At 39.3% G+C, this 15,893-nt stretch overlaps 1 protein-coding gene across 6 annotated transcripts in view; it reads right to left on the bottom strand.

Annotated features, from left to right (window-relative positions):
• LOC124607074 (oocyte zinc finger protein XlCOF26-like) overlaps positions 1 to 15,893 on the bottom strand; it is a 299,664-nt gene that overhangs the window by 261,038 nt on the left and 22,733 nt on the right. The gene's annotated exons all lie outside the window — the stretch shown is intronic.

Genomic DNA, 15,893 nt, shown 5'->3' with positions numbered 1-15,893 from the left:
TACAGACGAATGGAAAAACTGGTAGAAGCAGGCCTCGGGGAAGATCAGTTTGGATTCCATAGAAATGTTGGAACACGTGAGGCCATACTGACCTTATGACTTACCTTAGAAGAAAGATTAAGGAAAGGCAAACCTACGTTTCTAGCATTTGTAGACTTAGAGAAAGCTTTTGACAAAGTTGACTGGAGTACTCTCTTTCAAATTCTAAAGATGGAAGGGGTAAAATACAGGGAGCGAAAGGCTATTTACAATTTGTACAGAAACCAGATGGCAGTTAAGAATCGAGGGGCATGTAAGGAAATCAGTGGTTGGGAATGGAGTGAGATAGGGTTGTAGCCTCTCCCCGATGTTATTCAATCTGTACATTGAGCAAGCAGTAAAGGAAACAAAAGAAAAATTTGGAGTAGGTATTAAAATCCAGGGAGAAGAAATAAAAACGTTGAGGTTCGCCGATGACATTGTAATTCTGTCAGAGACAGCAAAGGACTTGGAAGAGCAGTTGAACGGAATGGACAGTGTCTTGAAAGGAGGATATAAGATGAACATCAACAAAAGCAAAACAAGGATAATGGAATGTAGTCGAATTAAGTCGGGTGATGCTGAGGGAATTAGATTAGGAAATGAGACACTTAAAGTAGTAAAGGAGTTTTGCTATTTGGGGAGCAAAATAACTGATGATAGTTGAAGTAGAGAGGATATAAAATGTAGACTGGCAATGGCAAGGAAAGCGTTTCTGAAGAAGAGAAATTTGTTAACACCGAGTATTGATTTAAGTGTCAGGAAGTCGTTTCTGAAAGTATTTGTATGGAGTGTAGCCATGTATGGAAGTGAAACATGGACAATAACTAGTTTGGACAAGAAGAGAATAGAAGCTTTCGAAATGTGGTGCTACAGAAGAATGTTGAAGATTAGGTGGGTAGATCACGTAACTAATGAGAAGGTACTGAATAGGATTGGGGAGAAGAGAAGTTTGTGACACAACTTGACTAGAAGAAGGGATCGGTTGGTAGGACATGTCCTGAGGCATCAAGGGATCACAAATTTAGCATTGGAGGGCAGCGTGGAGGGTAAAAATCGTAGAGGGGGACCAAGAGATGAATACACTAAGCACATTCAGAAGGATGTAGGTTGCAGTAGGTACTGGGAGATGAAGGAGCTTGCACAGGATAGATTAGCATGGAGAGCTGCATCAAACCAGTCTCAGGACTGAAGACCACAACAACAACAGGAAGTTCCAAGTTGTTATGGGAGAATATCAATGAAAACTTAGACTGGGAGTACCACTTATTAGACCACTAAAGCACTTGGGTTCAGTTACTTTTGCCATAATAGTAATTGTAAACTTGGGGGATATGCCCAAATGATTCAACAGGTTTCAAACCACTGTTTGTTGACAAGTATATGACGTACAAAGTTGGGTGATACATGAAAAGATAGATACACTCACCAAGTTAAAAAGCCCATCTTGTGGCTCATGTGCATGTAAGATGGCAGGCGTGTTATGGCACTCTACAACTTGTCAGCAATGCAGGAGAAGAGTTTTTGCGTGTTAGAAGATGCAAAGTGTTCATCATTTATGAGCTTTCAACATGAATTTGCACGAAAATTCAGAGAAGCTACACCTGCTCACCAGAGCTTTTCTGCATTGATTTTGTCTCAGTTTTGTGATACTGGTTATCTGTGTACAGGGGGAATAACATGGTGACCGCATGTCTCAGAGGTAATTGTGGAGTGTGTGAGACAGAGAGCTCAGGTTGTTACCACAATGACTGCTGAGTCCTTGATCTTCATCTTTCAACAACATGGGGCTCCAGCTACCTGGAGCAAAATTGTCTGTGCCTTTCTCAACAGAAATTAACCACATTGCTGGAGAGGGTGTGCTGGTCTGGGTGGTGTTCCTTGCTGCCATGAAGGCCCAGGTCACCAGATCTCATGTCACGTGATTTCTACCTGGGGGATTATGTTAAGGACAAAGTTTACATACCCTCGATGCAAAGAATGCTGCAAGAACTACTGGATTGCATCACTGCTGCTGTATCATAAACATGTCAGTGAATATACGGATGGAACTGGATTACTGTTTGGATGTGTGCCGAGTGATCAAGAGTGCACACATTGAACATTTGCAGAATGAAGTAGAAACTTGAGAGTGTATCTATCTTTTCATGTTCCACCATCCTTGTACATCATATACTTCTAAATAAACAGGGCTTTGAAACCCAATAAATTATTTAGGCTAATCCTGTGCAAGTTAGTAATATAAAGTATTTTTGCTTAGTTTCATTCACTGATGTCTTATGGGATAATATTCTATGGTAACTCATTACTTAAGCAAAACATATTCATACCACAAAAGAAAGTAATTGGAATTACATGCGGGGAGCAAACGTGTACATTTTTCAGGCATCTGTTTAACCAGCTAGAAATATTAACCACAGCCTCACACTACATCTTGTCACTTTCAAAGTTTGTCATCAACAATCTATCACAGTTAGAGAGTAGCAGAGATATTTGCAAGTACAATGCAAGAAGAAAAAATTATCTGCATTGCCCTTTAATGAATCTAACTTTAGCACAGTATGGAGTGAAATGTACAGATATAAAACTCTTTGTGAATCTGCCCAGGGAAATAAAATGTGTGACAGGTACCACAAGTGTTTTCAAATGTAAAGTAAAGATATCTCTCCTTTATGGTGAATGTTCCTATCAACTGTGTATCAATGTACAATTCACAATTTGTCCCCACAGCTTCATTTCTGCCGATATACCCCACCTACTTTCAAAACTTCACAGAAGCTCTCCTGTATAACATGTGATATTAGCATTACTGCAAGGAAGGATATAACAATGAAATGACTTAATCACTCTCTACACACTCTAAGGTATTATTTCCAGAGTGAATTATTTCACTCTACAGTAGAGTATACACTGTTTTGAGAATTCCTGGCACACTGAAACTGTGTACCCAACACAGACCAGAACACAACACATTGCATTTCATGACCAGTGCTTTTAATGAGTGAGCTTTCCAAGTGTGATTCACACCCCATCCTCAAATCTTTCACTCTACTAGTATTTCTCTCCTACTTTCCATACTTGCATAAGGTCTCTTGCACACCTTGAAGGACCAGTGTTCTTGGAAGAAAGGACATCGCAGAGAAAGGACTTAGACAAAGCCAAGATGGTTGTTTCCTGAATGAATCTTTCACTCTGCAAGGGAATGTGCACTGTTTTGAATCTTCCTGGCAGGTTAAAAAAAGTGCACATTTCACTACCTTTCCCTGTATCTTCTCTATTTCCTCTATCAATCCTTCTGATAAGGGCTGCAGATCAATGGGCAATACTCAAGTATCAATCAAATAAGTGTTACGTTAACCAATTCTTATGTGGAGGAATTACATTTCTTTGGCACTCTTGTAATGAATCTCAACCTCACATCTGCTTTTCCTACAACTAGTTTTATGTTGTTGTTTCACTTTGGGCTGCTCTGGACACATACTGCTAGATATTTTACAGCAGTTACTGTTTTCTGTAAAATAATAGGTATTTTTTGCTCTTTTATGTGCAATACATTAAGTTTTATGCACATTGACAGCCACCTGCCAGTCTCTGAAATAATTGTTGATTCTCAGCAGTTATTCCAGTATTTCTCTAGCACATTTTTCTCATTTTGTGACATTACTACATAAGGCAGCAACATCTGCGTACAGTCTCACAGATCTTCTGCCAGACAATTTCTACACATTGTGAACAGTAACTCTTATATGAGGGCTGTTCAACAAAGACTGAGACTGATTTTCTTTTTCATAGATGTTTATTACTCCATTTCAATGTTTATATGATCTTTTTCAAAGGACACTCCTCCCACTTGAATGTACTTTTAGTAGCATCTCTGCCAGTCCTCAAACATATGATGCAAGCCATTCTTTGTCAGGTCCTTGAGAATCACCTTATTTTTCTTGAGTATTGCTTCTGAGTTCTCAAACTGAATGCCTTGAAGTTTTATCTATAGTGATAGGAATAAAAAAATCGCCGCATGTAAGATCGGGGCTATAAGGCAGATGCAGTACCCATGTAATTTGGAATTGAGCCAGACGCTGCATGATTAAGACCAAGAAAGTTCTGGTTGTTTCCTCGAAATTTATCTCCTCTGTTTAGACAATACTAGCATGTAGTATACTGCTGTAACAGTAGTGTGAGGGGGAACTGCATGCTGGTAAATCATTCTATGACAGTCAAACAATGTGATCACCATCATTTTCCCTGCTGATGGAACAACTTTCGCTTATTTTGGTGTTGGAGAACCTGGTGACTTTCACTCTGTGCTGGCTCCTTTTCCTTCAGGTTCGTAATGATGCAGCCATGACTCATCACTAGTGATAACTGATTCCAGAAATACATCCCCTCTGTCAGCAAAGAGACACAGCACCACACAGCACATCTCCATTCGTGCAGCCTTGTGTTTGAGAGTTAACAGATGTGGCACACAATGGGCAGGAACGCAGGTCATATGAAGATGATCAAGCATAATCGTAAAGATGTTGCCATATGAGATTCCCTACACTTTACTGACATTATGTAATGTTATCTGCTGATCCTCACAGACAATCACAGCAGCTGTGTTGATGTTGACTTCAGTCACAGCACAAGCTGAAACATCAGACCCATTGGTCTTCTTTGAAGTACTTGAACCACCTAAACACTGTTGCACAACGTAATGCATCTTCACCGATGCTTGCTGCAGCTTTTCAATGGCTTTGACTACATGGTTTAAATGAACACAAAATTTTATTGTGTCATAAGTTTATTTATATCTTGACCGCACTTTTATTTTTCAGCAACCTAACACGTTTCGACTTTCCATCAGTTTCAAAGGCTGGGTCAATCCATACCAAGTGGTCCAGCACTGGTTGCTTGACCATCTCAGAAAATTTTTATATTTGCTCGGTGAATTCCCCAATATTTAGTAGAAACAAAAATATTTTCAAAAAAATTATTGTTTATTACTTTGAAATGGCGGGCATATTTGTTCCAGGCTGCATGCGTTTCACAAGCATCTACATTTGCAAGCATCTACATTTGCAAGCATCTACTACTGTTCAAAAATTGAGTTTTTTTTAAATTTGTGGCTGATAACTTTGAACTATTAAAAATATATTAATGAATACATTCAGCTAAGTGACAATGATGTTAATTTGTAGCCCAGAGTGTGCTGACCTAATGCATTTTTTCTGAAAGGCTTAGGACAATCCACTACCGAATCGTAAAAAATGTAGATTCTTGCAAATACGAAAAAACGCATGCAACCTGGAACAAATATGGCCGCCATTTCAAAATAATAAACAATAAATTTAAAAAAAATATTTTTGTGACTACTAAACATTGGGGAATTCACCCAGCAAATATATACATTTTTTTTTTCTTGGACCACTTGGTATGAATTGACCCGCAGACATCGAATGACATCCTGAATAAGGGCCATCTTTCACTTCTGTCTGGCCATTTTTAAACCATGTGAATAATTCGTATCACCAAGTATGGCTTAAGCAGTCATCTCCGTAGCTTCCTGCATCATTTGGTGTGCCTCTGTAGAGGCTTTCTTGAGTTTCATGCAAAATTTAATGCAGAATCATTGCTGCACTAACTCTGCCATTTCAAAATTTGTAAACTGTGCAACACGGCATTTAACTCAAAACAGCACTGAACAATAATTAAAAGATATACAACTGAATAAAATTATTGGTCCTAAAATTGTCTCGGGCTTCCAGCCACATCAAGTGGTTTAAAATCCATGCGCTTTCAGCCCAGAACTCCTTGAATGCCAACAGCAGCAGCAATCATCTGGCAGTCACCACTTGACCATGGCCAAAGAGTACTTGGCTGAACACTCATGAATTTAAACCACCTGACCCAATTGGAAATCTTAGAGAATTTCATCACTGCGAAACCAATTATTCGAAACAGTTATTTGCTAACTGACACTTCACATCTGGAAACTTCTGATATTACACACAAACTGTCCAACAGTGCAGCTGCACCACAACAAATGGTCATTCATTTCCAGAATGTATCACTTCAATGTGGAGTAAAGTCATGGTCAATTAATGACATTCTGTTTCATAAAAATTTAGTTTATTTTTGTTATTTTTGTGCAATTCCCATGTCTTTTGAAATGGCATTGCCATATACTGACATAGGCTGACTTGTTGTTCGCACGATCGCTGGATCCCACACCATGCTGAGCTGCAAGCCACTTTCTCCATTAAGGGTGTTATTGGTGATTTTTATTTTTTATGGCTTCTTTAATTACACAATCCCAGAAGCCGTTTGTGCAAGCCACGATGGATGTTTTGTCAAATTTTATCCGATGTCTGTTTTCTAAGGCAGACGATGCATTGCCCTTCCTAAGCAGCATGTGAAAACCAAATTCTGTCCATGTGAGATACAATTTCTCTTATTTTATAATGATGGTGATTTTCCTTGTGTAAATAGCAGTCAACAAAATATTTTGGCATTCATAAGAGAAAGTTGGTGATTGAAATTCCATAAAATTAACTCACTAAATTAAGAACAAGTTCATTAAATTTTTGAAGTATTTGTTCTCAGATACTGCCCCCCATGAAAGTTTCCATGTTCAAATTATTCTTGGGACCGAAAGCTGGCTGAAACCCAAAGTAGAAAGCTCTCCGATATTTAGTGAAACATGTAATGTGTATCAGAAAGATAGATTAGACACTGTAGGAGAGGGACTGTTCACTGCAGTTGACAAAAATATTGTCTCTATTGAAATCGAAACTGAGTCCAGGTGAAACCCAGTTAATTGTTGGATGTTTTTACTGACCACTCGATTCCACTGTGACAGTTCTAGAATCATTTGAAGAAAATCTATGCTCAGTAGTGCATAAATACCCAGATCATGCAATACTAGTTGGAGGTGACTTTAACCTACCGAGGATAGACTGAGATGTTTATGGATTCATTGCAGCAGATACAGATGGACAATCTTGCAAACTACTTTTGAACATATTTTCCGAAAACTGTCTTGAGTGGATAGTTCGACAGCCCACAGTGAATGGAAATATCTTAGACCTCGTAGCAACAAACAGGCTGGACCCTATCAATTGTGTCAGTATAGAGACGGGGGTTGATGATCATGATGTCTTCATAGTGACTATGGTTTCTGAAGTTTACAAATGTGTCAAGAAGTCTAAGAGAATGTTTATCTTAGAAAGAGCACATAAGTAGTTGTTAGACGCTCATATAGACAATGAATTGATTTCATTCCCGGTATGACGGACATGGAGGAATTATGAGCGAAGTTTGTAAATCATGCTCTGGTGAAATACATGCCTAGTAAGCAAATGAGGGATGGAAAAGACACACTGTGATTTAACAAAAAAATTCAGAAAATGCTGAGGAAATAAAGGCTCTTGCACTCTCGGTTCAAAAGCTAACAAGCAAATGAAGACAGACAAAGGTTAGTTGAGATTTGTGCATCTGTGAAAAGATCTATGTGCAAAGCATACAACTAACACCGTCATACCTTAGCAAAAGATCTGGCTGACAACCAGAGAAAATTCTGGTATTATGTAAAATCACAAAGGGGATCTAAGGCTTTCATCCAGTCGCTCATTAAGCAGTTTGGTGTGGCAGTACAAGTTAGCAAAACAAAAGCAGAAGTTTTAAATTTTGCACGTAAGAAATTGTTCATGCAGGAGAATTGTACAGACATATTGTCATTTGACTATCACACAGAGTCCTGTACAGAAAACACAATAATAAGCACTGCTGGCATAGACAAACAACTGAAAGAGTTGAAAAGTCACCAGGTCCAGATGGAATCCCAATTTTTTTTTACAAAGAGTACTCTAACGCTGTGTCCCCTTACCTGGTTTGCATTTATCACAAAAAGGGCAAAGTTCCAAGGAACTTCATAAAGCAGAGGTGGCTCCTATTTATAAGAAGGGTAAAAGAATGCACCTGCAAAATTACAGACTAATATCTTCAACAATGGTTTGCTGCAGAAGTCTTGAACATATTCTGCGTTCGAATATCATAAATTTCCTTGTGACCAAAAAGCTTCTGTGCACAAATCTGCACAGTTTCAGAAAGTATCATTCCTGCAAAACTCAGCTTGCCCTTTTCTCACATTATATCCTATGAGAAAGGGAACAAAGCAGATTCCATATTTTTACATTTCTGAAAATGTTTGACACAGTGTTTCCCTTCAGACAGTTGCAAAGGCATGAGCATATGGGATAGGTTCCCAGATATGTGAGTGGCTCGAAGACTTCTTAAGTAACAGAACCTAGTATGCTGTCCTCAAGGGCAAGTACTCATCAGAGACAAGGGTATTGTCAAGAGTGCCCCAGGAAGTGTGATAGGTATTATTTTCTATACACATAAATGATCTGGCAGACAGGGTGGGTTGTTTACTAATGATTCTGTGGTATACAGGAAGCTGTTGAAAAAAGTTGAGCGAGTGTAGGACTATACAGGATGCATTACGCAAAATTTCTGGCTGGTGTGATGAATGGCAGTCAGCTATAAACGTAGAGAAATTTAAGTTAATGTGATGGGTAGAAAAACAAACATGTAATAGTCGGATACAGGGTAGTGTGGTATTGATAGCTATGGTGCCACGGCAGAGGTGCAAGTTTGTAGGTTGGCACTATGACACCAACATCGACGACAGCACCCTCTAGCTGGCACTGTGCAACTCTACGAGCGCCTCTCCAGATTCAGCCCATTTGATTCCGAGCCGACACCCAAGCAACTTAGCTTCTACTTCATAGGGGACTAGCCATTACAGACTTTGTTACTTCAATGATAGTTAGTCAAACTACTAGTAGCTGTTAGATTTGATTGATGTACAGCTTCGCACCAAAGTGCTCATCTTAGCCAAAGTTAAGTATTATCAGTTGTACACCAATAAAAGAGTTATAACCTATATGCAATACCTAAGCATTTCACCTTTTCCTGTTACTACTCGCTTCCTACATTCGGCCTACCCTTCAGTTTACAGGAGCAGACCCACGTGCCGCTTTCCAGGTGGGATACAAAAGGTAGTGTCCCACTTGACACAGTCACATTGTTTAAATATCTGGGTGCAACATTGGAAAAGTGACGTGAAATGGAACAAGCATGTGAAGATTGTGGCCAGGAAAGTGAATGGTCATCTTCGTTTTAATGGGAGAATTTTGGGAAACTGTGTTTCATCTGTAAAGGAGATCACATACAGGATGCTACTGTGACATATTCTTGAGTACTGCTCGAGTCTTTTAAGATCCGCACCAGCTCAAATTAAAGGAAGACATTGAAACAATTCAGAGGTGGGCTGCTAGATTTGTTACTCGATGGTTCAAACAACATGCAAGTATTGTAGATGTGCTTCTGGAGCTTGAATGAAAATCTCGGGAGGGAAGACAATGTTCTTTTCAAGGAACACTCTTGAGAAAATTTAGAGAACTGGAATTTGAAGGTGACTGCGGAATGATTCTTCCCTCACTCTATGTGCAAATGGAACAGGAAAGCAAATGACTAGTAGTGGTACAGGGTATCCTCCACCACGCACTGTACACTAGTGTGCAGAGTATGTATACAGCTGTAGAAACTGCTGCTTTCAACTGGATACTGTTGATTGGCACAGTACTCTTTGTCATTACATTGCTACGTATCTATTTACAAAAAAAAAAAAGGGGAGGTCACGGCAGAACTGAGCCACAAGACTACTACCAGTTTTCACCTGACTCCACAACATCTACTTCTACTTGATTACTGCACAATTTAGACCTGAGTGATTAGCAGAGGATTCACAGAACCACTTTCAGACTGTTTCTCTACCTTTATATTCTCCAACAGCGGTGAAACAGGCATCACGAATGTAACAGTGAAGTTTGCAAATGCACCAGTGGCAAGAGCATATTATTCAATTCTACAACGAGTGTTTATTTACGATTCGTATGTGCGTGCAGAGTCTGCTCATAATGTTCAGAGATTTATCGAACAGAAGTTTCCAGGTTTTCAAGATCTGAGTTGTGATGCAGTCCACAAAGTAGTGAAAACATTTTGCGAAATGGGAAGTGTTCAAGACAAGAAGCGTAAACAAGGTACAGTTCTCACAAAAGCTCGACTCAATGACACTGCATACCGCCAGGAAAATTCCCCTAAAAAGGCTCTTGGACGTCTTTCACAGCAAACACAAATATTGTGCACCTCTGTGCAAAGAGGTGCTAAGCTGCTTGTGATAAGATACTATAAAGTATCAGTAGTACAAGAACTTCGACCTGGTGTTCCTGTGCACAGGCTTAAGTTTTGCGAATTGGTTTTAAAACAAGTGTATCACAGTAAAATGGATCCTTACCTCATTCTATTTTCAGATGAGGTTTGGTTCCATTTACACGGGTATGTTAATTCCTGAAGCTGTCGACAATGGAGGACAGATAAGACTTGCTGTGCTTCATGAGGAACCCCTTCATGATCAGAAAATAGGGATGCAGTGCACAGTTAATGGTAACAGAATAATAGCCCCAATTTCTTTTAATGACACAGTTACAAGTGAAAGATATGTGGAAAACATTTTGCGATCATTTTTTAATAAACTGAGTGAAATACAATGAAGCTTCACATTTTTTCTACAGGATTCAGCAAGGGCTCTTATGACCAATGTTCCTTTGCTTGCAATTGACAATGTGTTCAATGAAAGAGTGATTAGTAACAATATCTGGCCTGCTAGAAGTCCTGATTTAACTCTGTTCGGTTTTTGTTTGTGGAGTGTGCTGAAGGACCAAGTGTACACAACAAATCCTCACACGATAGAGGAACTCAAGGATAATATCCGTGAATCAATTAATTCAATATCTCAGAAAGAATTACATTATGTGATTAATAATTTCTTGAGAGGATGTCAGAAATGCATGGAAAATAATGCCAGGTAGTTCCAGCATCTCCTTGCACGACATGGAAGAGCACAAAATTTATTGGCTTAATTTTAAATGTATTCATGTCATACTGCAGCAACGGAGCGCCCCCTGCCCGGCGTCTACTACACCACACAGGCGGTCATCAGATGAATTGAACACCCTGTAGTTTCTTTAGAAGATATGTTGGACCTACTAAGTGTTCTGAGTTCAGTTATGATCTATGTGCAGCAAAATACGATTCCCCATGAAAATGAGTGAGAATTCTGAAAACAATGATCATGGCAAAACCAATATTGCGTATTCAACACATGAACTGGCATAGAGGTAATAACGTGAAATTGCTATTTCTACAATTTCAAAAAGTTTGGGCTTGAGTACTATGACAATATTTACTGAAAAAATCTGACTGTATTAGGAAAGCAACTAGGTTTGCAATTTGACTGAAATCACCTTTACAAGTGGGAGAACGTATTCCTGAATGGAGAGTTCATCTACTGATGCAGACATTGTATCTTGTGCGAACCACTGAAGTATAATAAGATCACTGTATTCATGTTGTATATCAGGTCTTGTAGATGATAATACTGGTAGTTTCTGATTTTTTGCAGGTGATCTTATATTTGTGAGGAAGATCAGTTTGTTCTTGATGAAAAATCAGCGCAGTGCAAAAACTGGCAACTGACTCTTAATGTAGCAGTACATAAAGTTGTGCACTTGTTACAACTTAGTAACCTTACACTCATTGTGTGTAATGAATCATAACTGCAGCCAAACATGTCACATATAAATACCTATAAATAACAATGGACACATACACTGAAGCACCAAAGAAACTGGTATAGGAATGCGTTTTCAAATACAGAGATATGTAATCAGGCAGAGTACAAAGCTGTGGCCGGCAATGCTTATATAAGACAAGAAGCAACTGGCGCAGCTGTTAGATTGGTTACTGCTGCTACAATGACAAGTTATTAAGATTTAAGTCAGTTTGAACATGGTGTTATAGTCGTTGCACGCGTGATGGGACACAGTATCTCCAAGGTAGCAATGAAGTGGGGATTTTCTCATATAACCATTTCACAAGTGTAGTGTGAATATCAGGAATTCAATAAAACATCAAATGTCCAACATCACTGTGGCTGGAAAAAGATCCTACAAGATCAGGATCAACGATGACTGAAGAGAATCATTCAACGTGAGACACGTACAACCCTTCTGCAAATTGCTGCAGATTTCAATGCTGGGCCATCAACAATAGTCAGCATGCAAACCATTCAATGAAACATCACCGATATGGGCTTTTGGAGTCGAAGGCCCACTCACGTATCCTTGATGACTGCATGACACTAAGCTTTACATCTCGTCTGGGCCCTTCAACACTGACATTGGACTGTTGTTGATGATTGGAAACATATTACCTGGTAGGGCAAGTCTTGTTTCAAATTGTATCAAGCAAATGGACGTGTATGGGGATGGAAATAATCTCTGAATCCACAGACCCTGCATGTCAATAGGGGACTGTTCAAACTGGTGTAAGCTGTGTAATGGTGCAGGGCATGTGCAGTTGGAGTGATATGGACCCCTGATATGTCTAGATATGACTCTGACTGATCACCTGTACCCATTTGTGTCCATTGTGCATTCCGGCAGACTTGGACAATTCCAGCAGGATAATATGTCATCCCACACATCCAGAATTGCTACAGAGTGGCTTCAGGAGCACTCTTCTCAATTTAAACACTTCCACTGGCCACCAAACTCCACAGACATGAACATTACTGAGCATATCTGGGATGCCTTGCAACATGCTGTTCATAAGAGATCTCCAGCCACTCGTACTCTTACAGATTTATGACAGCCCTGCAGGATTCATGGTGTCAATTCCCTGCAACACTACTTCAGACATTAGCTGAGTCCATGCCATGTCATGTTGCAGCACTTGTACTTGCTTGTGGGAGTCCTACATGATATTAGGTAGATGTACCAGTTTCTTTGGATCTTCAGTGTATAAGAATTATAGCAATCACATAATCTCAGCGACAGGTTAAGTAAATAAAAGGCTTCAATTTATTGGTGAGATGCTGAGAAGCAGCAGTGTGACTGCAAAGAGTTCATTTAAGAAATATGTGTACAGTCGATACTGAAATAATGGATGAGTACGAGGGATTTATGTCAGGTCAGTCTAGCAGGAGACAATGAGTGTCCACAAAGGAGGAGACCACAAATGGGTTCTGATAAATTTAACTACCGAGTGAATGTAACAGAATTGCTGAAAATTTTTAACTGACAGACACTAACAAAAAGATTCAGTATATCTCACCACAGCCTGTTTAAAATTTACGACAGATGGATTCCAAACTGGAAACTATGAACATTTTTCACCAATATTCACATCAGCTGCATACAGATCATGAAAATTATATCAGACTGACAACAGTTCACACAGACACATTAAAAATAATTCTGCTTTCAAACCATTCATGAATAGTAAGTGAAGGAAATATATTTTAGAATAAAAAGTATTCTTTGCCATACAGTCACAGAAAGTAAATGTACAACTAGCAAATTGAATGTTAAGTTTCTTAACAGGTGGAAATACCAGATACTGTACGTTTACAGCACCACTATACATCACTGGAATCAATCATATGTTTTGAGTATGTACTGTCAACCATCCACAACAATTTATGGCACAGTGAGCCCAGTTGTCAGAAGCAAGCATCACAGTGGGAGTCTGGAGGCTCCTAACGAAGTGTAGGTCATCCACAATGTCACTTGTAAACTACTGTGCAATCAATTTTGTTTACTATTAACTAGCCTCGACTTTTAGCAGTTGGATTAACAGACATAATTTACCATAACTGCATACCAAAATGTTCAGTGCTCTCCAGTGAACAAAGCTACAGGAAAGTTTTGCTTCACATGCAGACCTACACTTAAAATACAAAGAGTGTCAATTCCACAATGAGTCACAGAACATAGGGCCTAATGCTTCATTCCACATTATGGTTAAATCAACGAGATTTAGTATTACCCAGAAGCATATGAACAGTTTTACACCCATCAAATTGTCCATTAATGGATTAGGAAAGGCACAATATGAAGCCGTGCTGAAAAGTAATGCTTCCAAATTTGTATGTGAAAATTCTTAAAGGCTTTTTAATAAAATTAACTTTATTAATATTCTGCATCTTTATTCTTCATGTCAAATATTTATTTCCCAACATAGTCACCCTGGTGATGAAAACATTTCTCCCAATGAGAGACCAATTTGTTGATGCAGTCACCATAAAATATCTGACTTTGTTGATGGTCGCACAAACTCACCTTTGTTTGCACTGCTTCATCCCTAATCAAAGTGAAGTCTTCGAAGATGTTCTTTAAGATTTGGAAAACTGAATGGCGCCAAGTCGAGACTGTATGGAGAATGATCGATGATAGTGAACCCGAGGCGTTGTATTGTTCCAGATGTTGTAGGGGTCTTGTGTATACTGGCAATGCCATGATAAAGGAGAGGATGTACCATTTGTGACCAAACCATTCGTGCTTTCAGTTTCCCAAGGGTCTTGCAGTACCTTGTTAGTTATGGTGGTAAATTCCAAATGCACCCCACCTTGAACATCCCACAAAACTGTGAGCACAACTGCTGATGTCATGGTATAGGATATTTTTGGTGTCGGTAATGCTTTGTGGCAGAATTCCATGATGGTCTGTTATTTTTTAGGTCAAAATGGTGAATCCAGCTTTCATCACCTGTCACAACTTCGTTACAGTAACCATCACCTTCATGCTAAAAATGCAAAAGAAATTGTTGAAAGATGTCCAATTTCCTTTGATTCATGTCAGGAGAGAGCATTCAAGGCACCAACTGTACCTCAGTTCTCCAATTGTGGCCTGTACACGCTCTCGTAATATGCTATACTTGTCTGAGGAGCTGTGTCTGAATTATCAGGTGATGTTTCTCTGACAATTTCATCAATCCAATTCCATTGAGTCTCATTGGTTCCCATATACAATCATCCACTCCGAGCTCTGTCACACATGTTTAGGTTAGCACCATCTTTTCCTTCATTACGATCACGAACAATTCAACATCGCACATTACTGATCATTACGATCATTAACGTGCATGGTTTTCATTCTTCTATGGATTTCAATTGGAGGCACACTTTCTGCACTTAGAAGCCTGATTGCAGCATGCTTGTTCTCACACACTGACACAGTTACATTACACACCATCTATGTTACACAATGCAGTTGGGAGCCCTCTAGCAGCACAGGGTTGCAGTTTGCATCAGTGAAGTGAGAAAGTCAACCGAGTAATACACATACACATTACATGTAATGCATCATCCAATACCAAGAAAATAAATATAAATTTGGAGGCATTACTTTTCAGCACAACCTTGTACATATTGTATCTCATGCTTCACTGAGCTGGGAAGCACGAAAGTAAAGGGGCTGGGCAAAAATACAGAAACACCAAAAACACATAAAGTTACCATGTCTAATACGGTGTAATAAAACTGTTAGCATTCAAAATAACTTCCAGTCATTCGGAATGTGCGGTTTTCAAATGAACCTTACACCATTGTTCCAGCAAAATAGTGGCAAGTTCAGGTAATGATGATGGAGATGGATAGTGATCACACACCCTACTCTTCAAAGTAGACCACAAAGGGTCAATAATTTTGAGATATTGTGACTGTGCTGGCCAGGGGAGATGTGACAACTCACCCTCACACTCAATGCGAGCTGTGTGAACAAGGGCTCTGTTGTCTTGGAACAGAACATTAGCTAAAATGGTCACAGAATCCTTGGGAGTAATGCAACCTTTGCAGGGTAAACACAGGGACATGGAACACAAAGACATGGCTACCCAAATCATCACCAAATCCTTGCCATGTTTCACTCTTGGGACATAAACTTGGCCAGAAGTTGGAAAAAGTGGAACACAAGCCTCATCTGACC

Source organism: Schistocerca americana, chromosome 3 (assembly GCF_021461395.2).
Source record: "Schistocerca americana isolate TAMUIC-IGC-003095 chromosome 3, iqSchAmer2.1, whole genome shotgun sequence".
Taxonomy (NCBI): Eukaryota; Metazoa; Arthropoda; class Insecta; order Orthoptera; family Acrididae; genus Schistocerca; species Schistocerca americana.
Note: the sequence above shows the minus strand (reverse complement) of the source record. Positions and strands in the feature narration are given on the sequence as shown.